Here is a 27,005-nt window from a genome sequence, read left to right as displayed (position 1 = left end):
GTGATTTCTTCAGCTGACCACTATTAGTAGCTGAAGCATGAATTTACATTCCACATCTCCTTCTTCTTTTATGCTCTGTTTCCCTCGTTAAAGTGAAAGGTTTAGTAAATACAGGGTCCAGCATCCAATCCACCACTCCCCCATACACACATATACAACAGCAGGGGTTCATTTGCTTCTATTTGGGATGTTTTATCTATATATGGAAAACTCCTACTGCTTTATATAACCTGTAGAACAGTGCATTTATACTCAACAGTGTCCCTTAATTTTGTACAAAGAGCAGTGCATTTAAAAGCTAGTTTTGTTAATTTATAATTTGAGGTTATAGCTGGTTCTCAGTATTGAATTTTGAAATTTTCTTCTTTACTTTTTCTCTCTCAATTTTATTTGTTATTTGCTTGGTATTTGGAGTGATAAATACAGTAAAACTTTATATTTTAGCATTTTAACCATATTTCTTCTGTGTATATATGTATATGTGAGTGGGAGTGGTATATTAATTTCTTTCCTACTTTGTATTTGTGTATGTATGTGTTAAAATTAGAAGAGGAAATGTTTGCAACAACATCATAATTTTCTTTTTTATTAATGTTTGCTGGGTTTTTTAATAAAGATTGAGGTAAAGATACAGATATAGCTAGCTATAGCATTGTATAAAGACATACACATAGAGAGATATAAAATTATTTTATCTTCCTTACCAAACTATCATATTCCTTTTTAAAATTTGGAAATACAATATTAAAATTTAAGTATTTAGAAGATAAGTGAAAAAATTGGCTGGTTTTCTAAATTTATTGATTGATGGTAGCCATGTCATTCCATAGAAATCATCTCGATTTGTGAAGGACAGTAATGTCGAAGTCAATGTTATTGTCATGTCTAAAATCATGATTTAAAGTAGGATTCTTCATAGTAATGAAGCATCTGTGCTAAATGGCTCTTCAGATTAGATATAAAGAATTGATATAAGAATTCACTGTAGCCATATTTTGACAAATTTAAGAGCACCAAGAGACAGATCTATGGAACTCAAATTGGTACTGCAAAATGAATCCCAAGAGCATATGTGCCACTCACCAGGACTCCATTGCTTGTCTACCTCACCTATAAAATCAGAACCCCATCTTTTTTTTTCTTTTTTAGAGATTTTATTTATTTATTTGACAGAGAGACACACACAGCGAGGGAGAAGCAGGCATCCCGCTGATCAGGGAACCATGATGCGGGGCTTGATCCTAGGACCCTGGGATCATGACCTGAGCTGAAGGCAGTCGATTAACAAACTGAACCACCTAAGCGCTCCCAGAACCTCATCTTGATGCATACTTACTTAATTTCTAATCCGTATCCATTTACTCATTTAAAATATATTTATAGAGTGTTACTATGTATGAATCTTATTCTGGACAAAATGGGCAGAATGAAAGTCTTACTATCATAGAGTTTATATTATGGAAGGGAAAGCACAAAATAAGCAACCAAATACATAATATGTCAGATGATGGTAAAGTGTTGCAAACAACAAAAATTATGAATAAAAGCAGAAAGAGTGCAGGGAATCTTATTTTCAAAAGAGTGTTCAGGAAAAACCTTTCTGATAAGGGAATATTTGAGCAAAGATTGGGAAGAATAGAAGATCTGAGGGGTGATATCTAGGAATGATCTTTAAAGATAAGAACAACAAAATGTAATGTCCTCGAGTTTTAGTGTATTTAGCAACATGGAGAAATCTGTGTGACTGGTGGACAGTAAGCACATAAAGTCATGGAAGGAGTTAATTTCAATATTATCATACAGCCAAAGCATAGTAAGGACTTTGAATTTTATTTTGAGAGAGATGAAAAGCGTTGGAGTTGTTAGCAGAGAAGTTATATGATATGCCAATAATCACTCTTATTGCCACGTGGAGAATACCTACTTATTGTGAGTAAGGTATAGAAAATACTGTGTGTGTGTGTGTGTGTGTGTGTGTGTGTGTGTGTGTGTAGATGTGTGGGCAGTTAGAAGGCTAGAACTCTAAAACTCAGAAAAGAAGATATAGTGGTGGTTCAGAATGTGGGGGTGGGGGCAAGAAATCAGATTCTAAATAAATTATGGAAGAAGATTCATCAATATTTGTTGATGAATTTTATATTGAAGAAAACAAGTATTCAAAAGTGTTTAAACTGAAGAACTAAACTAACAGGCTGTCATTATATGAATGTGAATGACATGAATATGAAGCCTGGGGTTGGAGTACATTTTAAAGTTGTGAATCAAGGGACGCCTGGGTGGCTCAGTGGGTTAAGCCTTTACCTTCAGCTCAGGTCATGATCTAAGGGTCCTGGGATTGAGCCCAGCATCCGGCTCTCTGCTCTCTGGGGAGCCTGCTTCCCCCCCCACCTCTGTCTGCCTCTCTGCCTACTTGTGGTCGGTCTCTGTCTGTCAAATAAATAAATAAAATCTTTAAAAAAAGTTGTGAATCAAATGGGCATGTGGAGTCAAGGGATGAAGGGAAATCAAGGGAACTTCTGAGATAAATAAGTTGGTATTTATCAAAAACTTATATGACATGCATAGTCATAGAAACAAATGAAATTACCTATGACAGTGTATGTGTATAGAGACAACAGGAGATCTGTAGTGAGTTCCAAAGTATGCCAAAATTTAGAGGGACGCCTGGGTGGCTCGGTTGGTTAGGCGGCTGCCTTCGGCTCAGGTCATGATCCCAGCATCCTGGGATCGAGTCTCACATCCGGCTCCGTGCTCGGTGGGGAGCCTGCTTCTCTCTCTCTCTCTGCCTGCCACTCTGACTGCCTGTGCTCACTCTCGCTCTCTCGCTCTCTCTCTGACAAATAAATAAATAAAAATTAAAAAAAAAATTTAGAGACGGGACTGATGAATAGGATACAAAAAAGAACTTGGGAGTTCAGTGAAGTAGGAGGGCAAAGAAAAGAGAATGATATCCTTAAACTGGAATCTCTTCCTAAAGAAATGGAAGGACTGACGGTATGATGACCATACAAAGACAATTCAGGAGAGATTTACTTGGAAGGGAACAGGGGAGTGAAGAGTGTACTATAAAGAAAGAAGGTAAGTTCTGTTTAAGAGATTTGTTTTTCTCTTTAAACCAACTTTACATATCAGAGGAATACCTTATCTTCAATCCATAAATATGTTCTCATAGACCTATTTTGATTTGTTTATTTAATTATATATCTATTTATTTAAGAAAGAGAGCACAATCACAGGGGAGGGGGCACAGAGGGAGAGAGAGAAGCAGGCTCTCCACTGAGCAGGATGCCTGATGTGGGCCTTGATTCCAGGACCCTGGGATCATGACCTGAGCCAAAGGCAGACACCTAACCAACTGAGCCCCCTAGGTGCCCCATCATTGACATTTTTTTTTTCTCAAATTATCTTAGCTCAGGAGATTGACTACAGGTATTATATTTTAGGGAGGTATCATCTCTCTCTCTCTCTCTCTCTCTCTCTCTATATATATATATATACACACACACACATATATATATGATGCTAGACATACACATAGAAAGATTATCTTCCTCTACAAAGAGAAAGGTACTTATTTAAAAAAATTTTCAATATTTAAGAGAGCTAAAATATTCAATATTAGTGATTATTACTAATGATATAACATTCCAATTTTTAAGATCCTGTTTTTATAATGTGAACACGTGTATCTTAATTCAAATGAGTAAAGAGAAAATCATCTAAATTTTTAAAAATATTATAAATTATCCTCTGAAGCAGATGTGCTTGAATATGTCCGTTCAATTTGGTTAAATTGCACATTCAGAAAATAAATTATTAGCACCATCAGCAAATAAAATAATAAGTACATTTTCTTCAATAAGATGGATATCAGTTAAATATGAAATTAATGTTATTATTTCTGCTAATAGAATCTTGGGAACTGGTGATATTTAACAATAAAATGCCTATTACAGCAGCTTCTATTACCATAGATATATTTAATTCTAGGTCAAGAATTAAACTAGATCAAAATTGTTTTAGAGATTACATACAATTTCTGATGTTGTGTCTTGGAAGAGCAGAATAAAGGATAACTTTAAAAATTTTGTAGTATTTTATTTTTAGTATTATAACGTTCATCAGAACCATTTCATTTTTTTAATAGTCAGTTTTTTAAATAACTTGGGTCTTCTGTTTATGACAACATCTAAGTCATTGGAAACCAGCCAATTCGAAATTAGTATAATTGCTGGAAACACTCATTTTAAAATGTAGAAGGTAAGTAGTTAAGGAAGAAAGCAACAGATGTATCTCTTAAGCGCATTTGTTTGTGTGACAACAAAGTTGAAACCAAATTTCAATTCTTTTGAGATTTAACTGCAAAATTAATATAGTAATTCTATAATAGGTTGCCTGCTCATTGCAGAGCTCTTCAATTGCTACAAATATATGACTTTATGTAGAATCATTATGTCAGCCACTTTACATAGCAGTAGATGAGAAAATGAGCTTTACAATATGATATAAAATTTCAACTTCCTAGACAATCTAGTCTATAAAGGTGCTTCTTTCTATTATAGCCATATCTCAGGTAACAAGAATTAATAATTAGTTCTGTTTTAAAAATCCCTTAAAAAATGGAACCTTCTTATTTTAAATTTTTTAAAAGACTATTCACTTATTTATTTATTTGAGGCTAAGAAGAGAGAAAGAGGGACTGAGAGTGAAAGAGCACGGGGAAGGAGAAACAGGCTCCTGGCTGAGCAGGAGACCAAGGCAGGTCTGGGTCCTAGGACACTGGGATCATAACCTGAACCAAAGGAGATGCTTAACCCACTGAGCCACTGAGGCATCCCTGGATCCTTCTTTTATCTTTCAACTATGTCATTGGATTAAATTAAAATATTTCTATTATTTTTAGACTAGTCCATTTTACAGAAGTTTAATAAGGAAGTTAATTTTCTTATTCGGTTTAATGTCACTGTGATCATTGAAATAATTATATAAGGGCAGTCCCAGGGCAGAGGTGTTTTTTATTTGTGAGAGGAAGTGAGAGGCTTTTTGAATGTCTATATGTGCCATGTTACTCAAAAGCTAAATATCTGTGGTTGATATACATGTGTGCATCTTTATAGAAAGGGCCTTGGTCCTTATATGGTAGATATCACTTTATAAATAACTACTTTGAGTTAGATACCACACAGTGTTGCTACAGATTAAATAATGAAAAGACATTGTATTTCTTAATAAATATTAAAATTATTAAAATATTGTTCTCATAAAATATTAAAACAGACTGAATCAGCTTTTTTCTCCCTGTATTATTTGTCTTAGCTGGTTTTAGAATCCTACCATAAAAATTTGTTTTGTAAATTATTTTACTTTTCTTGGTAATATTTTCCAAAGTATTTATGAAATACTTATTTGAATTAAGAAATTGTTATCATATTTTTTCTGACAAAAGGACTCATAAGTTGATGGTTAGTTTAACAATGAACACTGTTTATTCAACATTTATTTTCCATGATATAGGTTGTATACAAATGGCATATAAAAAGTTACAAATGATGTTTATTTTCTCTGAATTGATCCACTTTCCTAAAGATGGCTATAACTGAATACATAGCTTTAAGACTTTGTTGGATTTCATGTATTGCATGGAGCACTGGGTATTCTATGTAAACAATGAATCTTGGAACATTACATCAAAAACTAATGATGTATTATATAGTGACTAACATAACACAATTAAAAAATGTATGAGATAATGCTAAAATCATATAAATAAATAATATTGTATTTAATACATATATCACAAATTAAAATATTTTTAAAAAATTTCCAGCACTTTCTGATTATATCAAGTTAAATAAATATAATACATTATCATTTAAAAGTGTTGGCAAAAAGTTTTGATACGTTTCTCAGAAACAAAGAGTAACCCTAAAGAAGTAATACAGTTTTTGAAAATCAAGATAGTTTTAGATCTGGTATTTCAATAATAAACAATTAGCAAGACTTATTTTTGTTGTCAGCTTATCACTGGGTATAAAAAATAAATTTTGACTTATGTCCACTCTGGATTTTTTGGAGGGGAGGAAGGCATGAATTAGAATGAGTGGAAAACATTGAGTACTATTGCTATCATGGAAATTCTGTAGTTCCCATCTACTGATACACACATAAATAAAATTTCTAAATAACAATACTTAACAAAAACTAAAATATGAGTATAGTCATTGTTTTATTGGAGCAATAAGTAATAGTGACCCCAAACACTCAATTATCTTCTTTATTTTTTAACTGTTTATATATATTTTCATTTTATCTAATCATTTGTTTACAATAAAATTTATATTTTATATTTAAGACTTATTGATATTTGCTGTATTTTAAGAGCTAGGTTCAAATATTTACTACTGGTAATATTAATGGTAACTCAATACAGAAAAAAATTAAAAACTAAAGAAAAAAAAATGAATGAATAAATAAATAATAAATAAGTTTCTTTACCTATTTTGTTACAAAGAACTATGCTAGGGAACCAAATTAATGATTTACTATCATAAAAATATAAGTTACTATGAAGTCTCTTAAGTAAGTGAAATATAAATTAAGTTTAAAGAGAAATAAGACTTCTGATTGTTAATGAGATTATTTTTAAGATTTATAGTGGTGGTGTCATATCATTATCATATATGGACTGTGGTATTATTGAAAAGTCAATATTAATAATATGTCAGGTACCACATTTTTGCAATAATATAAACTTTTGATGAATTGTTTTATTTTTTTTAATTTTTAAAAATTTTATTTATTTATTTGACACAGAGAGAGAGAGCACAAACAAGGGAAGCCGCAAGCAGAGGGAGGGGAAGAAGCAGACCTCCCACTGAGCAGGGGTCTGATGCGGTGCTTCATCTCAGGATCCTGGGATCATGACCTGAGCTGAAGGCAGATGCTTAACCAACTGAGCCACCCAGGTGGCCCCTAGGGTGTCATAATGACAATCCAAATGGAAAACACAAACTTAGTGTTTGGGCAGTAAGCAGCAAAGAAAATGGCATTAAAGCCTGAAAAGATGAAAATCTATATTACTGATGCTCGAGTATTTGGCAAATGTATAATTCGTCATAACTGATAGGACTAAAAGGTAGACATGGATTGTGAGACAGTGAAGAGTTATAGATGACTTGGAGTACATTAGCTACAGCAAGATGTAGTCTGTATTTTCTGAAACTGGAAATTAGTTAAAAGAGGGATAATTTTGGTGTTAGTGAACATTGGGAATTAAGTTTTGGGTATATTAAGTTTAAGATGTTATTTAACCACACAAAGAAATTTTTCAGGGATTAAGCCCTAGAGTTTTCAATCATTTAGAGGCTGGAATATGAAGATGACTCAGTATGGAAACTAAGTCAAAACGATTAGGAAAGGGGGTAGAGAAAGAGAGAGAGAAGACAAGATGTGGGAACTTGTATTTAAGCAAAGGTTTCAAAAGAAAGAATGTAAGATTAGCTTTGACAAATGCTGCTTGTGATTTTTAGTCAAGAAACATGAGACTCATTAATGACCAGTGAATCTGACATGGTAACTTTGAATAGATACTGATATCCTTGGTGAGATGATAGGATCAAAAGTCTAGTTGGAACGTGTTTGAGAGAGAGAGAGAGAATGGGAGACAGTGTCATGTACATATATTTCAGTGATTTTTGATCTCAAGTTAATGAGACTAAAAGAGTCTTAGTTGAAGTTGGAAATGAGAGACAAACTATTTCATATATATTAATGCATAGAAATAGCAGTATGTATGCAGTCTGGTGGAAATAGTCTAGAGAGAGAAGCTGAAAGATACACAAGAGATGAAAAAAAGTGTTGAGGTAATTCCTACCATAGTCCGAAGTCTCAAATGTAAGAAGTGACCTTAACTAGGTGTGTGGGACGTTTATAGCAACAGTAGAGGAGATGGTGTGCAAATGAACTTTCCAAAACCATTAAGGGGAAATGGAAACACTATCATGTCCTTCAAACTAGATTTTAGTTTAAATATGGCTTCAATCCTCAAATATTTGACTATGGAATAAATATTTCTACATACATTTTTCCTATCTGGAGTACAAAATAATTCATTTGGCCTCCAAAGGGCAGAAGTAGGAGCAAAGAGTAGAAGTTATATCAGGAGAAATTTCAGCAAACCATGAAAAAGAATAATTTAATAAAATAATTAAAGCTGATGTAGAATGCATTGGATTTGGAAATATTTTCATGCTGTCCATTACAATAAGATTTGTACTTGATGATCCCTATCACTCCTTCTTATGCACCCAGCTATTTCTGTGATTTGGCATATTGGAAATATTTAATCATTTAAATATATTATCAGTGGTTTTGTCTAGACTGCTGTTGAGGGCACCACCAAGCCTTACTGGTTCCCTTAAGTCAATACTCATTTCGTCACTATTTATCATTCCCTTTATTAATTAAAATATTTGAATGTGCCTACTCTCTTCTGTCAGGATCTTAACAGTTGTGTGCTTTATCTTCTAATTTTAAAGAATCTTCAACTCTTCCTCTTCCCTTGTCTTCTCTCTTTCATCTTTGCAACAGTGTGATACAGTAATGAACTGAAAACATGACTGGATTATGTATCTCCACATACAGACTGTTAATTTTCTGTGTCTGATATTGAGGCCTCTGAGACACTGATAGTTATTAGCTTGTACTACCACAACCACTCCAACTTGTATCTAATTTTCTCTGAACATTTCAGTGACAGAGTTTTTAATCAAATAATTTTAATTGATATCTGTATCTATAGTCAATGAATAATTTGAATATTTTTTTTGCGAAATACAATATAAAACAAATTAATACAATAGACAAGCTTACACAGTAAACTGATTTATTCCATGCTGATATGGTTATTCCCTAGATTTATATGCTTTGCATAAGAGAATCAACTAGGTAATAACCCAGTCATTTTAAAAAAAATTAGTCTCAAATTATCCTCTTTTTTTCTCCTCACTTAAAAAAGGATTTGAGATGAGAAATATTTTAGTTTTTATATGCATAGTATACAGATAATGAAGTATAAAAGAAAGAAATGTTACTGGGGCTCATAAAGGCTTCTCTCAAGTTGAGAGGAAAACAGTGTTAAACAACTGAGATTCCAGTCATACATACTCTGACTACAGCTCAAACTTATAATTGGTGAATTTACAGAAAGAACTTGAAGCAAAAGTTGGTGATGAAATATTTCTTTTAACTTCAAAGAGGAAGAGCTATATTTAGTTGAGGGCTACTTCCAACTCGGACACAGTTTTTTATTCCCAAGTCATTCAATGCAGAAATGCTACCATAAAGAAATAGTAATACGCATAAAATAAAGATTTTACTTTCTTTTTCCTAATATATGAAGGGTAGAATACTATGTTCCTGGTGATGATAAAAAATTCAGTCATTCTCACTCTCAGCAGCAGTACATAGGCAAACACACACACACACACACACACACACAGACACTCTATATAGTGAAGAAAATAAGAATAAATGAGCTAGAGGAAAAGGATTTGCCAGAAAGTGGGGGGGAAAGGAGGTTAACAAAGTGATATCAGAGAGTAGAAAGAAAGATGAATAAATTCAATGAAACCTTAAATTAAGGTCAATAAACCTTCATATGAAAAGGCTACAATGAAAAATGAGCATGTTTCAGACAGAGCTTGTGAACAACCTCCAAAATACCTAACTATCTAGACAGAGACATTGAGTAATCTCCCAAGATGGAATCAATAAGAGCAGTCTTAATGTTGCTTTAGAAGAGAACAATTAAACCAAGAACAAGACAGAGAAATAGATTGATGAAACAGATTCATTTCTTATTCAGACTTCTCCTTTGCTTTTTATTTTCTTATTCTATTGTTTTCTCATTTTTTCTGTATAACTGTTTATAAGTAAAATAATCATTTTAAATAAAGATATGTGGTGAACTGAATTGGGTCAGATTTGCATTTTATATAATATTGCAGAGGAGTTTTTATAATACAACACAGAATGAAATCTGGTTTGTTTTCTTTAGTGGATTTACAATTCGCTAACACTGCTATTTCTTCCCTGAAAGCTACTGCAGAGCTCTCATATATGCAGAGCTAGCAAACCAATCCGAAAATACCAAACATCCTGACAGGAAACTTTAAAACAGTTTTCTTTCACACAGAGACATTCTTATCTTCCATTAAATTATTCTTCAATAGAAAGTAATATTTTGTTATCATGCAAAAACAAGTGATTTATACTTAATTCTGCCATGCATATCATGGCAATACTGATCAGAATGGAGTCAAAAACAATGAGAAAACCATTCAGCTAAAATATATCAGACAAATTTAACTGTCATTGTTTTTCTGTTTTCTCTAAAGTTCGCCAAGAAACCCAAGGCATTTAAAATGTAAGTTATTTAAAAAATGAATGAAATAATAAGCAAGTAAATCAATAAATGTAACTCATTAAATCTCAATGAATCTCATAGGATGGCAATACAGATTCACATTCAAGAAATAACCAAGTTCTGTGGATCTAGTTTCTTTCACCCACATGACAAGTCCTACAAGAACATTTCAATGCAGTATGTATCTCAGAATTTCAGGGTTTCAGATTTGAAATTAGGAAAGTATATGTAAAATACGATTATCTCCCAACTATATAGTGGTCGTTTTAGAAACCAAACCTCACTAAAATAAAGAAGGATTGAGGGGCACCTGGGTGGCTCAGTGGGTTAAGCCGCTGCCTTCGGCTCAGGTCATGATCTCAGGGTCCTGGGATAGAGTCCCACATCGGGCTCTCTGCTCAGCGGAGAGCCTGCTTCCCTTCCTCTCTCTCTGCCTGCCTCTCTGTGATTTCTCTCTGTCAAATAAATAAAATCTTTAAAAAAAAATAAATAAATAAAGAAGGATCGATACTCATACACTGAATTAATAAGGTTTTCATTGGAAGATAGGTTACGGAGAGCAAGGTTAGTTATACTCACAAGGGAAGGATCCAGATGAAAACTTAAGCAGCATCAAGATTTGTATCTATCCCCTTACCCTCGGTGTGATTGCTCCCGGGTGGCTCAATTCTTGCCCCAGATGCACCAAAGAACTGAAGACCCAAGACCAGAATGGGATGAGTTTATTGAGTAGATAAGATAGTACATTTTCAGGGGTGAAAGCGGTTCCCTGCTGGAGCAATAGTGGGAATGGCCCCCAGAAATTCTAGCTGCATCTTTTTTTTTTTAATTTTTAAAGATTTTATTTATTTATTTATTTGTCAGAGAGAGAGAGAGAGAATGAGAGCGAGCACAAGCAGGCAGAGTGGCAGGCAGAGGTGGAAAGAGAAACAAGCTCCCTGCTGAGCAAGAAGCCGGATGCGGGACTCCATCCCAGACCCTGGGATCATGACCTGAGCCAAAGGCAGCGGCTTTAACTACTGAGCCACCCAGGCATCCCCTAGCTGCATCTTTTTTTTAAAAAATGAATTTTTTAAAAATATTTTATTTTATTTATTTGACAGAGAGAGAGAGAGCACAAGCAGGCAGAGAGGCAGGCAGAGGCAGAGTGAGAAGCAGGCTCCCCACTGAGCAAGGAGCCCGATGCGGGGCCTGATCCCAGGACCCTGAGATTATGCCCGAGCTGAAGGCAGTGGCTTAACCTACTGAGCCACCCAGGTGCCCTCCCTCCCCCCAGCTACATCTTTTTAAGACTGCTTTGTGTACATGGGAATTTGGCTTTGATTGACATTTTTGATTGACAGCTGGTGGCTTTATAACATTTTGGCCTCTGTTCATGTGCCTGCCCATGATGCATTCTGTTATAATCATATTTATTTATGTATTGCATATTTATGAGTCTCTAATGAGGTTTTGTTGTAGCTTTAAAATTACTTAAGGGCAGGGATGCCTGAGGGGCTCAGTTGGTTGAGCAGCTGCCTTTGACTCAGATCATGATCCCAGCATCCTGAGATCAAGTCCCACATCTGGTTCCTTCCTCAGTGGGGAACCTGCTTCTTCCTCTACCTCTGCCTTCAGCTCCCCTGCTTGTGCTCTCTCTCTGGCAAATAAATAAAATCTATAAAAAAAAATGTACTTAAAGGCACGTTGCACCTTTTGTGCATATGTTCAGCTCTTAAAAGTCCCCTGTGACTTTTGAACCGGCTCTTTGGTTAGGCCTTTCCTGTATGGTTAGCCCTTAGAGGTGGCTCTAAGGCTGTTAACCTTCAGGGATGGCACTGAGGGTGTGGCTAGCACCTCTTTATCCCTCCTCGCTCATGCCTAACTAACTGCCTAACATGATCATCTCACCATAAAATACCTAAAATTCCTAGAGGAAATTTATGAGTTCTGGAAAATTTTACACTGCAGTTTTTTCTCTAGAATTTATGTGTAGAAGAGTTGTTTGAACAACTGCCCACAAGAAAATACATGTGTAAAGAGGTAGAATGGAATGACAAGGGGCTTATGTTGATTTTGCATTTTTGTACTAGGCATAATATTTGAATATCATGAAAGGGACAGATGGAAATTTCTTAAGACATATAAGGAGGGAAAAGCCCTTATGACCTTTCTTGGGAAGCCATGGTTCTATGTATTTTCTTTTATAATACTTACATCTTAACATTTCTCTCATTCTAAAGAGAAAGGACTGTGTGGGTGAACAGTTGAGATGATGGATGTCTCAGTCCGTTAGGTGTCTATAACAAATTACCATAGACTGGGTGGCTTAAAAAAACAAGTATTTATTTCTCACAAGCTAAGATCAAGGCACTACCAATTCTGGTATCTGGGGAGAGTGCTGTCCTGGCTTAGAGTTGGCCATTTTCTCCTTGTATTCTCATATGGCAGAGAGAGAGAGGGAGATGCAGGGTGTAAGAGACTGCATAAGCATGTCTGTCTCTTATATAATGGACCCAAATCTAATTCGTGAGGGCTCCACCCTCATGATGTAACTACTTCCTAAAGGCCCCACCTACTAATACTATCCCATTAGAGGTTAGGGTTGCAACATACGAGTTTGAAGGGTGGGAACACATTTAGTCCACCGCAAATGATAAGCAAATCAAAAATTTTCATTATTAATAGAAGCTATAAAATTTTCTACAATGATCAAGAAATTTGTTCCCAAAACTACTATTACAGGGGCACCTGGGTGGCTCAGTGGGTTAAGCCTCTGCCTTCAGCTCAGGCAGGTCATGATCTCAGGGTCCTGGGATCGAGCCCCGTATCGGGCTCTCTGCTTGGCAGGGAGCCTGCTTCCTCCCCTCTCTGGCTGCTGCTCTGCCTACTTGTAATCTCTCTCTCTCTCTCTCAATCTGTAAAAAAGAAAAAAAAAATTAAAAAAAAAATAAAACTACTATTACAATTTCTTAATCTAATCATGTGGGTATATATGTATGCACGTTATAATTAAAAAATTGATCATTCTCTAATTCCAATTGCACTATTAGTTTTGTGCTCAAAGGAATGCTTTAGTTTTCCTTGTGTCTTAGATATCTAAAAGTTAATTGATATAAACAGTTTTTATACTCTAAACACACAATGAGTGTCTTTGAAATCATTAAACTAACTTCAATGCAATTTAATTTTTGTTCGCTATAAGACAGGTAAGAAAATAAGATTCATCAGAGAAGAATGCAGAAGCAATTGACTAATTGAAAGCTTTTCCTTGTTAAGTTCTAAATATGTAAATTTAAACATATATTGTATATTATTTTGTGAACTGTGGTATATGGGAATGAATATTAGATTTGGACTTGGACAGGTACCTGGGTAGCTCAGTCGGTAAAGTGGCTGCCTTCCGCTCAGGTCATGATCTCAGGGTCCTGGGATCTAACCCCATGTCAGGCTCCCTGCTCAGCGGAGAGTCTGTTTCTCTCTCCCTCTGCTCTCTCTCTTTCTATTTCTCACTCTCTCTCAAGTAAATAAAGTCTTTTACAAAACAGATTTGGATTTGGAGTTACAAACTCTGTGTTTATATACTTGGGGTAGCGTATTTTCTTTGTATATCCTTAATCTCTCTGACCTTATTATGATAAAGAGTCAACACACTCTCTACTCTCATTACAGATGTACAGAGCAAAGAAAATAGTATGTGTGAAAATTAAAGTCTTATAAACTGGAAAAGCATTGAATTTTCATAATATATTTCAATTGCATAATAGTTTAATTACTGGGAATGTTTGAGTGGCTGATATTCATTATGCACTATAGAAGATAGAGTTTAGGTAAGGTTATGAAACACCTATGAAGAAAATGGAAGGTTCTTATGTGTTAAAATGGGTCCTAAAAACAGTAATGGGATTTAAGGAAAGTAAGAATAATGTTATAAAAAAGAGATGTGCACTCTAATAACCCAACTGACAGGATTTTGTTGGCAACAGGAATTTCAAGGAATTTGTGAGGACAGGAAGACAGCATTGTAGCTAAAAGACCAAACCATTTATGGGTGCCCGCGTGGCTCAGTTGGTTAAGCTGTTGAATCTAGGTTTCAGGTCAGGCTCAGATCATGATCCCAGGGTCCTGGAATAGAGCCCGTCAGGCTTCCTGCTCAGTGGATATTCTGCCTGAGGATTCTCTCTTTCCCTCTCTGTCTGCCCCTTCTCCCACTTCTGTGCTTGTTCTCTTTCTAAAACAAAACATAACAAAACAAAACAAAAAACCCGAACAATTTTAAAATGATCCAAAGTCTAGATTGTGTTCTCAACCTCTTAGCAGCATGTGGCTTAGTCACTGCTGGGTTGCAGCTACATTCTCAGAAGCTATTTCTGTTTCTACCCAGTCATCTCCACTATCAGCTCTCTCCTCTCTTTCTCGTTGTATCTCCAATTTACGTTTTGAAGAGAATGAGACTGGCCCAATTAAAACTACAATCTCTGTTTTGCAAAGCCATCTTGCCAAACAGTGCTTGGCAAGATAGCTTTGCCAAGCAGCCCACTGCCAAGCCCATAGATTCTTTACCTTGGGTTGATTGACCATTTCAGATTCAGTCAGCTGTTACCAAGGTGGCACTTTCATCTGATTAAAAACATAACTACTTACTCCCAGGGAACCCTTTGAGACATTCCCTCAATCAAGGCTATGAATTTGGCAGTTTCCTTACATGGGGTTTACCATCATGGCGATCACCACAGTTGATCTGCTTCTAAGTGAATCGTCTAGAAAGCAATAAAGATTGACCTTGGCCTTGCTTGACACTTAAATCTAGGAATTTATGACCTGTACCACCTTTCATACCAACTAGTAATCGTGGCCTTCAAAATATGGTTGGTCATAGTTGATATGTAATAAGATTAAGCAGCTATCTGATTCTCGAGCTTGAGAAACATTAACAATGGTAAAAAGTTACACTTTTCCATGTTTAAGAAAATTGGCTTGGTAATGAAGATTTTTATAGCATATACACAGAATTTTCCTTTTTCACTCATAATATAAGGCTATTTCAATTTATTTAATTTGAAGAAATTAGGATCACAGTTTCTTTCCTTCTAAAAACACGTAAAAGTTTGCTTAATTTCATATTCTGGCTCATCTGTGACTGTTATAGACCTGGAATTTGCCCAAAACCTTTATTCCATAAAATTCTGGCCTCTTTCTGATTGCTGTCTCTGTGTTGGACTTTCTTCTGCCTCTGTCGTTTCTCAGTAGGCTGTACCTCTGCCCAGCACAATGCTGAAGTTGTGCTTTGTTGCATCCTTAAAGTTTGGCTGTCTGCCTATTCTGTCTGTGACCATGCTTTTTACCAAACTAAATCGTAATTGCAGATATTGAACATGTACAATTTTTATTCAAGATTGTTATTGTAATAAAACAATATGCCCAGTCAACGTACGTTATCTGTTAAATATGGTTTTTAAGGTTTTTATTGAAATTTCCAAGATTTCTTTTTCAAAGGCATTGTGAAGTTAGGAATTGAAGGTCAAAATAGTTTTTATTCTGAGCATCAATCTTTGAAAACGCTGTTATCAGCAAGGTCTCTTCTAAAGAATGTATTATATATAAATGTTTCAATCATGGTTCATTTTTAAAAATAAAGATGGAAGGTCACAAATGTTTTATCTGAAATGGAAATTTCAGAAATTGGAAATACAGAACTGTGTATGAGATTAGGAAATTGTTTCCTTCTTCACTGAAGTTTGATACACTTGTAGTCTCTAAAGGCCTGTTCCCACAAGATATAAATGACCATAGCTTCAAGGCCATTCAAACAATATTTAGTCTTTGGTAATGAAAACAAAAGAAATATACACAAAGACAGAAACATATTTCAAAATAACGATACAATCATATTCAACTATTATATTGAACAGCAAGCTGTGTTTATTGTTGACAAACCTAACATCCCCTACTTTACAAACAAAAAGTATGTTCTTACTTCCACAGTTTCTTTTACATAGTTCTTTCACAATATGAAAACTGCAGCATTTTCACTTTTATTTCTAGAAGTTTGAGGTCAGGAATTAAAATACCCTACTTTCATTATTTGGACTCCAAAATTTAACTTCTGACTAGCTATAAAAGTAATAGTGAAAAAAACTGAATTATTGCACAAAAACAACTTTCAAGTAATGTTTCAAAATAGTTTGACACAGTTATTCTGTAATGATATATTTTTCTGCATGAAATGGACTGAGTATAAGTAAAGTTATTTCAAGAGGCCAATTATATTTCCATCAAGTAGTTTTCATCACTATATATCAGAATTTTTTCATATGCAATAACAATATACTCTAGGCACTTGTCTTAATCAAATTAACAATTTTATTTAAGCTATTGGGGGAATGCTATTAACATGGCAAAATCATGTAGAAAAACAATAACCATTTTATTATTCAATGGAATCCTAAACCTGAAAATCCTTTATCATTTGGTTTTCCACTAGATTCCACTCTAACTTAAAATCACATGATGAATAAGACTGAAGTAATTCCATTTGCTGGTATCTAATAGTTTGCAACGAGGTGCTTCAAAGTTTGAGCTACTAAACCAGTATTTATTCAGTGAAAGGCTTATTTCCTATCAATAGAAACAGATTCTGAGATATTAAAATGGCACCCATGCATAAGGGTGTTAAATGCTCCATAAGAAAGTATTGAAATTAAATTAAAGGATAAGTTAGAAAAAAATTTCTCATCATTTATTTTTCATCAAAATTTACTGGGTATCCTTCATCTGCTAATCACAATGGTTTTGGCAGGGGTGGGGGGTTGAAATAAAGATAACTAAGGAAAAGATCCTTTTGATGAAAGTTTGTAAATTAGTAAAAGAGATGTACATGTAAATCAATAAAACTAATGCAGTGGGTATCTATATGGTGTTAGGATGAAGAAGAAGGGTGAGAACAACCAGAGATTATCCACAGAGTTTCAAAAAAAAAATTTTTTTTTGGAGTATCAAATTTTTAAAAAGTTGGCTCATGAGACATGAACAGATGTTTTTCACATTTCAATTTTTTTAGAGCCTACTTTCACGTATCAAATAAATTGCGTGTAAAATCCACCTTAAAAAGAGGTGGTTATAGGCAACGATGGGAAAGAGAAATGGAATAATTACACATCCCTTTAACTTTATTTGATCTGATGCCTAAAATGCCACATAACAAAATGCCCTAGGAAGGAGGTGGTGAGAAAAAAAGGTCATACTGCTGGTCCTTCCTAGACTTTGATTTGCTTACGCTCAAGCTTCTCTTTTAGACATTGCTTTCAGAGAAAACAAGAGTTATGTCTTAACGTACCAAGTAAGCAATTTATGGTTAGTTCACCCTTTTATGCCACAGCACCCTTTACTTGTGTCCATCAGAAACATGCATATGGGAGATAGCCTAATTTCTCCCAAGATTTCAACAGGAGAATAGGGGCGTATTTATTCCTAACATTGAGTTAAGGAAGTGAGTGTCATATTTTTATTAATCAATACTTACAAAGATACAACTCATTATGGTTTGTTATGGACTGAATGTGTGTCTCCCAAAATTCATATGTTGAAATTCTAACCCTCAATATGATGGTATTGGGAAGTAAGGCCTTTGGGATGTGATTACATCATGAAGGTGGAGCTTTCATGATATGATCAGTGCCCTTCTAAAGAGACCCTGGAGAGCTTTCTCATCCTCCCACCATGGAAGGACACAGCAAGTGGTCTGCAAGCCAGAAGGGGGTGCTCTCCAGACCCTAATAAGACTGGCACCCTGATCTCCAACTTCCAGCCTCCAAAACTACAAGAAGTAAATTTCTGTTGTTTCTAAGTCACCCCAACCATGGTACTCTAATAGCAGTCTGAACTGATTAAGACATGGATATAATAACTACCTCATGCTTATGTCAAAATTTAGAGTTGCCATATTCTTAAAACAGACTAGATGAGTAAGTAAAACTGTATTATAAAAATAAAACTGTAGAAGGTTAAAAGAGGCATCAATTTTTCTAAAAGAATAGATGGAAATAAAAATTGAACCAGAACATTATTATTTCTTTAATAAAATCATTAAAACTCTGTAAAACTGACAGTTAGATAGATTTCTGCCATTAATTATTGATATACCTATTATCTAGGATTGACATTTGACAGAACTGACCATTCTTGATAGTAGATCCGCTTAGGATAACAGCTCATAGAATTGGATCTAGTGTCTCAACTGCTTCAAGACTATTCCAAGAAGTATACTTATTTTATATTCAATTGTTAAGTAAGCTATACATAAACAATTTGCTTTATTAATAGAAGGTACTTAATATTCTTTCCTTCCAGGAATGCTTATCCAACAAAATTATTAGGATTTAAAAATTCATTGCTAAACTTGGGAAAAACTGAAAAACTATTTCAGATTCACATTCTATCTATTTTAGGGAGAATAATACAACCCTGCAATTGATTTAAAGGTTCTATTTCCACAGACATTCTCACTCTGTCTCACTCCCTCATGCATCATTAAAATGATATAGCTTTGAATGCAAAAGGAAAAAAAAAAGAATTCCTATAAAATTATATAATGTCATAATTTCTGGGCCAAAGTTTAATATAGTTCATTTTCATTAGAATTACGATAGAATTTAAGGTTGGAATAAGTATTAAAGAGCTAAAATCCACTATTTTATTTCTTTGTGTTAAATAGTATCTGGTTTTCAACGATTAAAAGAACTACTGTTATTTTCAATACAAATAACATGGCTAATATTTTCTGTATAAAATTATTCAGATCTAATATTCATTTAGTTTGTTAGAATTCTATATAATAATAGAATGTGATACAATTATTTTTATTAGTAGAATCTGGCTAATGTGTAGGTAAAAACAGTCATAAAACCACAGGGAGAAATCTGATTGGCAATTATTCGCCTCTGAACAGGAAAAAAAAAAATGTAACATTTGCAATTTTTGCTTATTTCAACTGTTTACCTAAGTCACTAAAAATATTTCTTAAATTTATTTAAAGGCATAATTTACTCCTTTTTAGCAGCTTTCATAAGTACCAAATTCTTCCTTGTTGTTTAATTTTAATATACTGCATATATTAAAATATACTTGTTGGAATAGCAGATATTTGTACTGATAGAGTTTAATAATATATTTTCACATAAAAATTACATTTATGGGGCGCCTGGGTGGCTCAGTGGGTTGAGCCGCTGCCTTCGGCTCTGGTCCTGATCTCGGAGTACTGGGATCGAGTCCCGCGTCGGGCTCTCTGCTCGGCGGGGAGCCTGCTTCCCTCTCTCTCTCTCTCTGCCTGCCTCTCTATCTACTTGTGATCTCTCTCTATCAAATAAATAAATAAAAAAAATTACATTTATAACGTCATACCAGTGCATTGATTTGATCATGTAATTATTTGGCTTACAATGTATATTAGTGTGTGCACGTGTGTTTTGGTGTATTATAAAGGAGATATAAAATTGTACAGACACAGTGAGGGAAAGGTTAATTATATTTCTTGTCACCTTCTGGAACAAAGAGAAATGAAGCAGGTAACATCTGCCTGTTTGGTTGGAGCTATACTTTATAGACTGGAATGGTCACACTTTAATTAATGACTCTGCCCTGCATTTACTAGAAGGACTGGGAATTTATATATAATGCATTCATCATGCTTTCATGGAAAATGAAAATCACAAGATAGTATAGAGAAGACAATATACTCTGAGAAACCAGGTAATTTTTCTACAAAAGGTGAAGAGTAGGTTGTGCACCCAGAGCTTAAACTTCTGCAATAGTCCGTACATGCTGCAAATGACACTGTTTCAATTACCATGAATGGTTGCTTAGAGCAATCCATCTTTGTGTCATTTAATTGTCTAACATATAAACTGTAGGCTTTTAACTAAAACAATTACATAAGTGTACTAGGGAAAGAGCAAGCTGATTGCATGATTTGGGGAATGGAACCAAGCATTAAAAAATAGTTCATTGCCTTTTTCAATTGATGATAGAAACTACGGGAGCAGTTTGTGTTAATGATTTCTATGAATAAAATTTTGAAAAAGTAAACAAATTTACAATTTTTTGATAACTGAATTCTAAGGCATATTTTTATTAGCCTCTCTTGAAGAGGTAGTTCATATTGTAAATGGAAAAGCTCATTTTAAAACCAAAGCCCTCATTAATTGTTTTTAACCCTAATACCCACTTTTATTAGACAATAGAAGGCATGTTCAGCATCTGGGGAAAGGAGATAATGTTAAGCAAAATTTAGTTAAAAGTTTTTTTGTTTTTTTTTTTAATTTATCAGTGGACACAAAGAGGTTCAGCAAATTCTAAATTAAAAAAAAAATGGGAATTAGGAGGTTCTACATCTGGTCTTCTTATAATCAAAAGAATAAAAAAAGTTACCAAAGTTTTTGCCATGAATAATTTAAAAAATGGAATGGCCCATATTTTGAGAGGGAATATCAGGCCAATTTCTGCATGGGATACCAAGAGGTGAACTTGGAGTAAGTTAAGGATAATAAGTTTGAGATTCCACTTAGTCAAATGGACATATCTAATAGATTGCTACCTATATGAAACTATGACTAATGTGAGAATACCAAATTATTAATGTATATATTTGTGAGTTTTCACCATGTAGATGGCATTTAGAACCATTAAATTGCAATTGATGCAGAAAAAGCATTTGACAAAATCCAGCATCCGTTCCTGATGAAAACGCTTCAAAGTATAGGGATAGAGGGAACATTCCTGAACTTCATAAAATCTATCTAGGAAAGACCCACAGCAAATATCATCCTCAATGGGAAAAAGCTTGCAGCCTTCCCGTTGAGATCAGGAACACGACAAGGATGCCCACTCTCACCACTCTTGTTCAACATAGTATTAGAAGTTCTAGCAACGGCAATCAGACAACAAAGAGAAATAAAAGGTATCCAAATTGGCAAGGAAGAAGTCAAACTCTCTCTCTTTGCAGATGACATGATTCTTTATATGGAAAACCCCAAAGACTCCACCCCCAAACTATTAGAACTCATACAGCAATTCAGTAACGTGGCAGGATACAAAGTCAATGTACAGAAATCAGTGGCTTTCTTATACACTAACAATGAAAATACAGAAAGGGAAATTAGAGAATTGATTCCATTGACTATAGCACCAAGAACCATAAGATACCTGGGAATAAACCTAACCAAAGAGGTAAAGGACCTGTACTCGAGGAACTACAGAACACTCATGAAAGAAATTGAAGAAGACACAAAAAGATGGAAGACTGTTCCATGCTCTTGGATTAGAAGAATAAACATTGTTAAAATGTCTATACTGCCTAGAGCAATCTATACTTTTAATGCCATTCCGATCAAAATTCCACCAGTATTTTTCAAAGAGCTGGAGCAAATAATCCTAAAATTTGTATGGAATCAGAAGAGACCCCGAATTGCTAAGGAAATGTTGAAAAACAAAAACAAAACTGGCGGCATCACGTTACCCGATTTCAAGCTTTACTACAAAGCTGTGATCACCAAGACAGCGTGGTACTGGCATAAAAACAGACACATAGACCAGTGGAATAGAGTGGAGAGCCCAGATATGGACCCTCAACTCTATGGTGAAATAATCTTCGACAAAACAGGGAAAAATATTCAATGGAAAAAAGACAGTCTCTTCAATAAATGGTGCTGGGAAAACTGGACAGCGATATGTAGAAGAATGAAACTTGACCATTCTCTTACACCGTACACAAAGATAAACTTGAAATGGATAAAAGACCTCAACGTGAGACAGGAATCTATCAGAATCCTAGAGGAGAACATAGGCAGTAACGTCTTCGATATCAACCACAGCAACTTCTTTCAAGATATGTCTCCAAAGGCCAAGGAAACAAAAGCAAAAATGAACTTTTGGGACTTCATCAAGATCAAAAGTTTCTGCATAGCAAAGGAAACAGTCAACAAAACAAAAAGGCAACCCACGGAATGGGAGAAGATATTTGCAAATGACAGTACAGACAAAAGGTTGATATCCAGGATCTATAAAGAACTTCTCAAACTCAACACACACAAAACAGATAATCATATCGAAAAATGGGCAGAAGATATGAACAGACACTTCTCCAACGAAGACATACAAATGGCTATCAGACACATGAAAAAATGTTCATCATCACTAGCCATCAGGGAGATTCAAATTAAAACAACATTGAGATACCACCTGACACCAGTTAGAATGGCCAAAATTAGCAAGACAGGAAACAACGTGTGTTGGAGAGGATGTGGAGAAAGGGGAACCCTCTTACACTGTTGGTGGGAATGCAAGTTAGTGCAGCCACTTTGGAGAACAGTGTGGAGACTCCTGAAGAAATTAAGAATAGAGCTTCCCTATGACCCTGCAATTGCACTGCTGGGTATTTACCCCAAAGATACAGATGTAGTGAAAAGAAGGGCCATCTGTACCCCAATGTTTATTGCAGCAATGGCCAGGGTCGCCAAACTGTGGAAAGAACCAAGATGCCCTTCAATGGATGAATGGATAAGGAAGATGTGGTACATATACACAATGGAGTATTATGCCTCCATCCGAAAGGATGAATACCCAACTTTTGTAGCAACATGGACGGGACTGGAAGAAATTATGCTGAGCGAAATAAGTTAAGCAGAGAGAGTCAAGTATCATATGGTCTCACTTATTTGTGGAGCATAACAAATAACATGGAGGACATGGGGAGATGGAGAGAAGAGGGAGTTGAGGGAAACTGGAAAGGGAGATGAACCATGAGAGACTATGGACTCTGAAAAACAACCAGAGGGTTTTGAAGAGGCGGGGGTGGGGGGGGGGTGGGAGGTTGAGGGACCAGGTGGTGGGTAATAGGAAGGGCAGGTACTGCATGGAGCACTGGGTGTGATGCCAAAACAATGAACACTGTTATGCTGTAAATAAACAAATAAACGAATAAAAAAAAAACAAACAACAACAACAACAAAAAAAACCATTAAATTGTATGAGGTCACCAAGACACTAGCGTGGATAGAAAAAACAAAGACATTCCAGGTCTTTTTGTATTAATATACAAACAGATGCGAGAACACTAACAAAGGAAAATAAGAAATTACTGAATTTGTAAGGGGGAAAGAAAAACAGATTATGGTGTCCTGGAAGCCAAGTAAAGCAAATATTTCATGAAAGAACAAAAGTTCAGCCAGATCAAAAGTTCCTCATAGGTCAAGTATAACGTGGAATTCAAACTGACTGTTGGATTTAGAGACATACAGGTTATTAATAACCTTAATAAGAGCGGGGATGAATCTTTTATTGGAATGGTTTAGAAAACTATGGAGGAAGATAAATCAGAATTGTATATATGGATAATTCTTTTGAGGAGTTGTGATAACAAATGAAAAGCACAAATAAGGAGGAAATTTTGGAGGTAAAAGTAAGGTGAAGAGGGTTTTTTGGTTGTTGTTGTTTTATTTTTTTTTGTTATTTGTTTGTTCTTTTACATATAGGATAAAGAGCAACACTTTTGTGGTAATGGAAAGATTCAGCCAGTAGAGGGAGAAGAACTGATAAGATAAATAAATAGCGGGGTCCAGTGTATTCTAGTTAGAATTTTACATAACTACCTTTCATTAATTCTTCTCACCATAGAAGTAAAAAGAAGTGATTTTGAAAATGTGAATTAAGTTAATATTTCCGTTATCTGATAATTCATACTATTTATTGTAGTTCTAGTTACACATCCATTCTACCATTGGGTAACTACCTTGGGGCAGTTACATTGTTTGGGTGATAAATCAGTTCATAAAATCCCAATCCCCTTACCATAGTTATTATTCTGGGTAAATCAAACCTAAAATAAATTGTGCACAGTATCCCCTGGCTAAAGAGATTAAGTCCAGCCATGGTTCTATTCAGTGCAAAGCTTGCTGTGCTCAGGATGGTCTGTTAATTGGAGACCTGTAATTGCTGAAGCCTTTTGCTAAAGCGAGAGAAGCCAATATGAAGAGGAATTTGATACATGGGGATCACGACTTAGAGAATTTTAAACAAACCATGCCAGAGCCTTGAGCAAACTGTGCCTAGGAATTTTAATTACATGAGTCAATACATTCTCTTTATTGTTTAAATAAGTTTGAATTGAGTTTTCTTTTTCTTGGAATTAAAATGATCTTAAATTGATGATGGCAGAAAAGCAAACCCCCGTTTACATAGCAGGCACTTACTATTTATGCAGCAATGGTGAACCCTATAAACTATTTTTTGAGGATGGAGCATACTGTAAACTGCTAATTATGCCCTAGATAACCAAATGTATGACCATTTCAGATTTTCTTTTTTTTAAATAGTGGGTAAAGGGGCCAAGGAAAATAATATCTGTAATTTGACTGAAAATAAAATCATATGAACAAAAAAGAGTATTCTCCAGGATAGAAAACACTGATTGTCCTGGAAAGGAGATACAGGTCATAAGCCTCACTTTCCCATTCTATTTTATAAGCCTTCTTTTGGTATATCTTTCAAGTGAAATGTTCAACTAGATGACTTTTGCTACCACTTAAATTTAACAGCCTCTCACACCGAGTAGGGTGTGGCTATGTGTTGCCATTGATTTTCATGAATAAAGCTGTTTTTATCAAATTCTGCTACATGTTAGCAAGTCTAGCAACTTTTACATGATCTAAAAATAAAGAAAATAACTTGCAAATATACAGATAGCTCTGAGAGGGTTATCACTCAAACACTTGTTATTTCAGTGGTTACTATTAAGCACATACTACATGCTCAAATCTACATAATAGGAGGGATTGAAAACCAAAAAGAAAAATTAACAACTTAAAGAGTTTTATAGGCTAATGGAATCTTAGACATAAAAACACTTAAAATGCAATATTCCAAATGTTACGTGTACTAGCTGCATTTAAAAGAACTATGTTGGTCATAATTAAAAGAACTGTTACTTCTCCCTGAAAAGGTCAGGTTAACCTAAGAGATGAACACTTTTAAGGTAAGACTTAAAATGTAAGCAAAAATAAAATAATAAAATAAAATTTTAAAATTAAACATAATAAAAGCAAAATAATAAAAATAGAAGAAACAAAATCAGGAGATAGAAAGCATTCATTTTTGCTAAACTGTACACTCCGCCAAAGCAAGATAGTGACTTAGTCACAGTGGTGTCTCTGCTGTCTTGCATTGCAATAGTCACAGAGTAGACACCTCAAAACTGGTGCACAAAAGAGTACATGTGTTACATGGGGGTGACTGAAAATGCTAGACAGAGTGGGTTTGCGGGGAAGCAGAGAGACTGTGTAGGAAACTTTGCCTTGTGGAAGAACTGTTGTCTGTGTGTTGCTGGCAGGGTAAATGGAGAGATGAATGCACAAGAGAAGAGTATTGTTTTATTAATGAAAACTTATGGCAATGCATAATCACAACCTGTCAGAACATGAAGGTCAGACCATGAAGAGTCTTACAGAGTAAGGCTAATTACTGTTGATTTTCTCATTTAAAAAATGAGTAGCCATTGAGAAATTTTGAGAAAAAATAACATGATCAAAAAGGATTGTTTTATCAACCACATGAGCAATATTCTAGAGGGTAGATTAGAATGGCAGAAAGATTAAAGGAGGGAGAACAATTAGAAAATAATTATAAAACACCAGGGAAGGATATTACTGATTAAATTATGGCAATGTTGGTGGATCTATACAGAAGGGGTTTAAGTGTTTACCATTTAGTAGCTTGTAAAAGAGATCATCATGATGTATTATAGTGGACTTTATATAGTTACAGTGGGCAAAACAGGTGGAGGTTTTAAGATGACTTCTAGGTTTCTGGCTTATACAGTTGAGGTGGAGGTTATAGCGTATCCTTATTTTTTAACACTCTAAGTAGAAGAAGAGATACACACAAATGAGTATTGAAATTCTGTTTGGAGATTAGGACATAAATCAACGATTCATCTAAAAGATTTTAGGATGTAGATTTGACGAAGTACAGATGCTTTTATAGGTAACAGAATTATATCAACAGTGAAATGTGTTGGTATGGTAAGAGAGAAGTCAAAATGAAATCTTGGGCCTTATACAAGAGTACCCTTGCCCCTGGAGAGTCATAAAGGCAAAGGGTGCACCACCATTTTAATTTTGCCAATCTTCAAATTTTTTCAATATGTACTCATTCATAAAGAGTCCACCTGAGAAAAAGCCCATCAATAGATAACATGAAGAGTCCTTCCTTCCATACTCAATTTCTTCCATTTTTGCTGAAAGAAAAAGAAGAGAAAGAGGAGAAAAAGAGAGAGAGAAGGAAATGAAGAGAGTAAGAGAAAGAGAGAAAAAAAAGATAGAAAAAGAGAGAGAAAGAAAGCTAGGTAAGTTCTTATCTGTCCTTAATCTTACTTACTATGGTACCATTACTACAGAGATTCATAAGTGAACAAAACAGAAAAAATCCTCTTGCCTCATGTAGCTTATATTTTGGTGACTAAAAGGATAATATGAAATATCAGTGGTGGGACTGAAAAATGAATAATATAACTGAATAGTAAATTGTTGTGAAATACATGCTTTCTAATTTT

This window comes from Meles meles, chromosome 1 (assembly GCF_922984935.1).
Source record: "Meles meles chromosome 1, mMelMel3.1 paternal haplotype, whole genome shotgun sequence".
Classification (NCBI taxonomy): Eukaryota; Metazoa; Chordata; class Mammalia; order Carnivora; family Mustelidae; genus Meles; species Meles meles.
Note: the sequence above shows the minus strand (reverse complement) of the source record.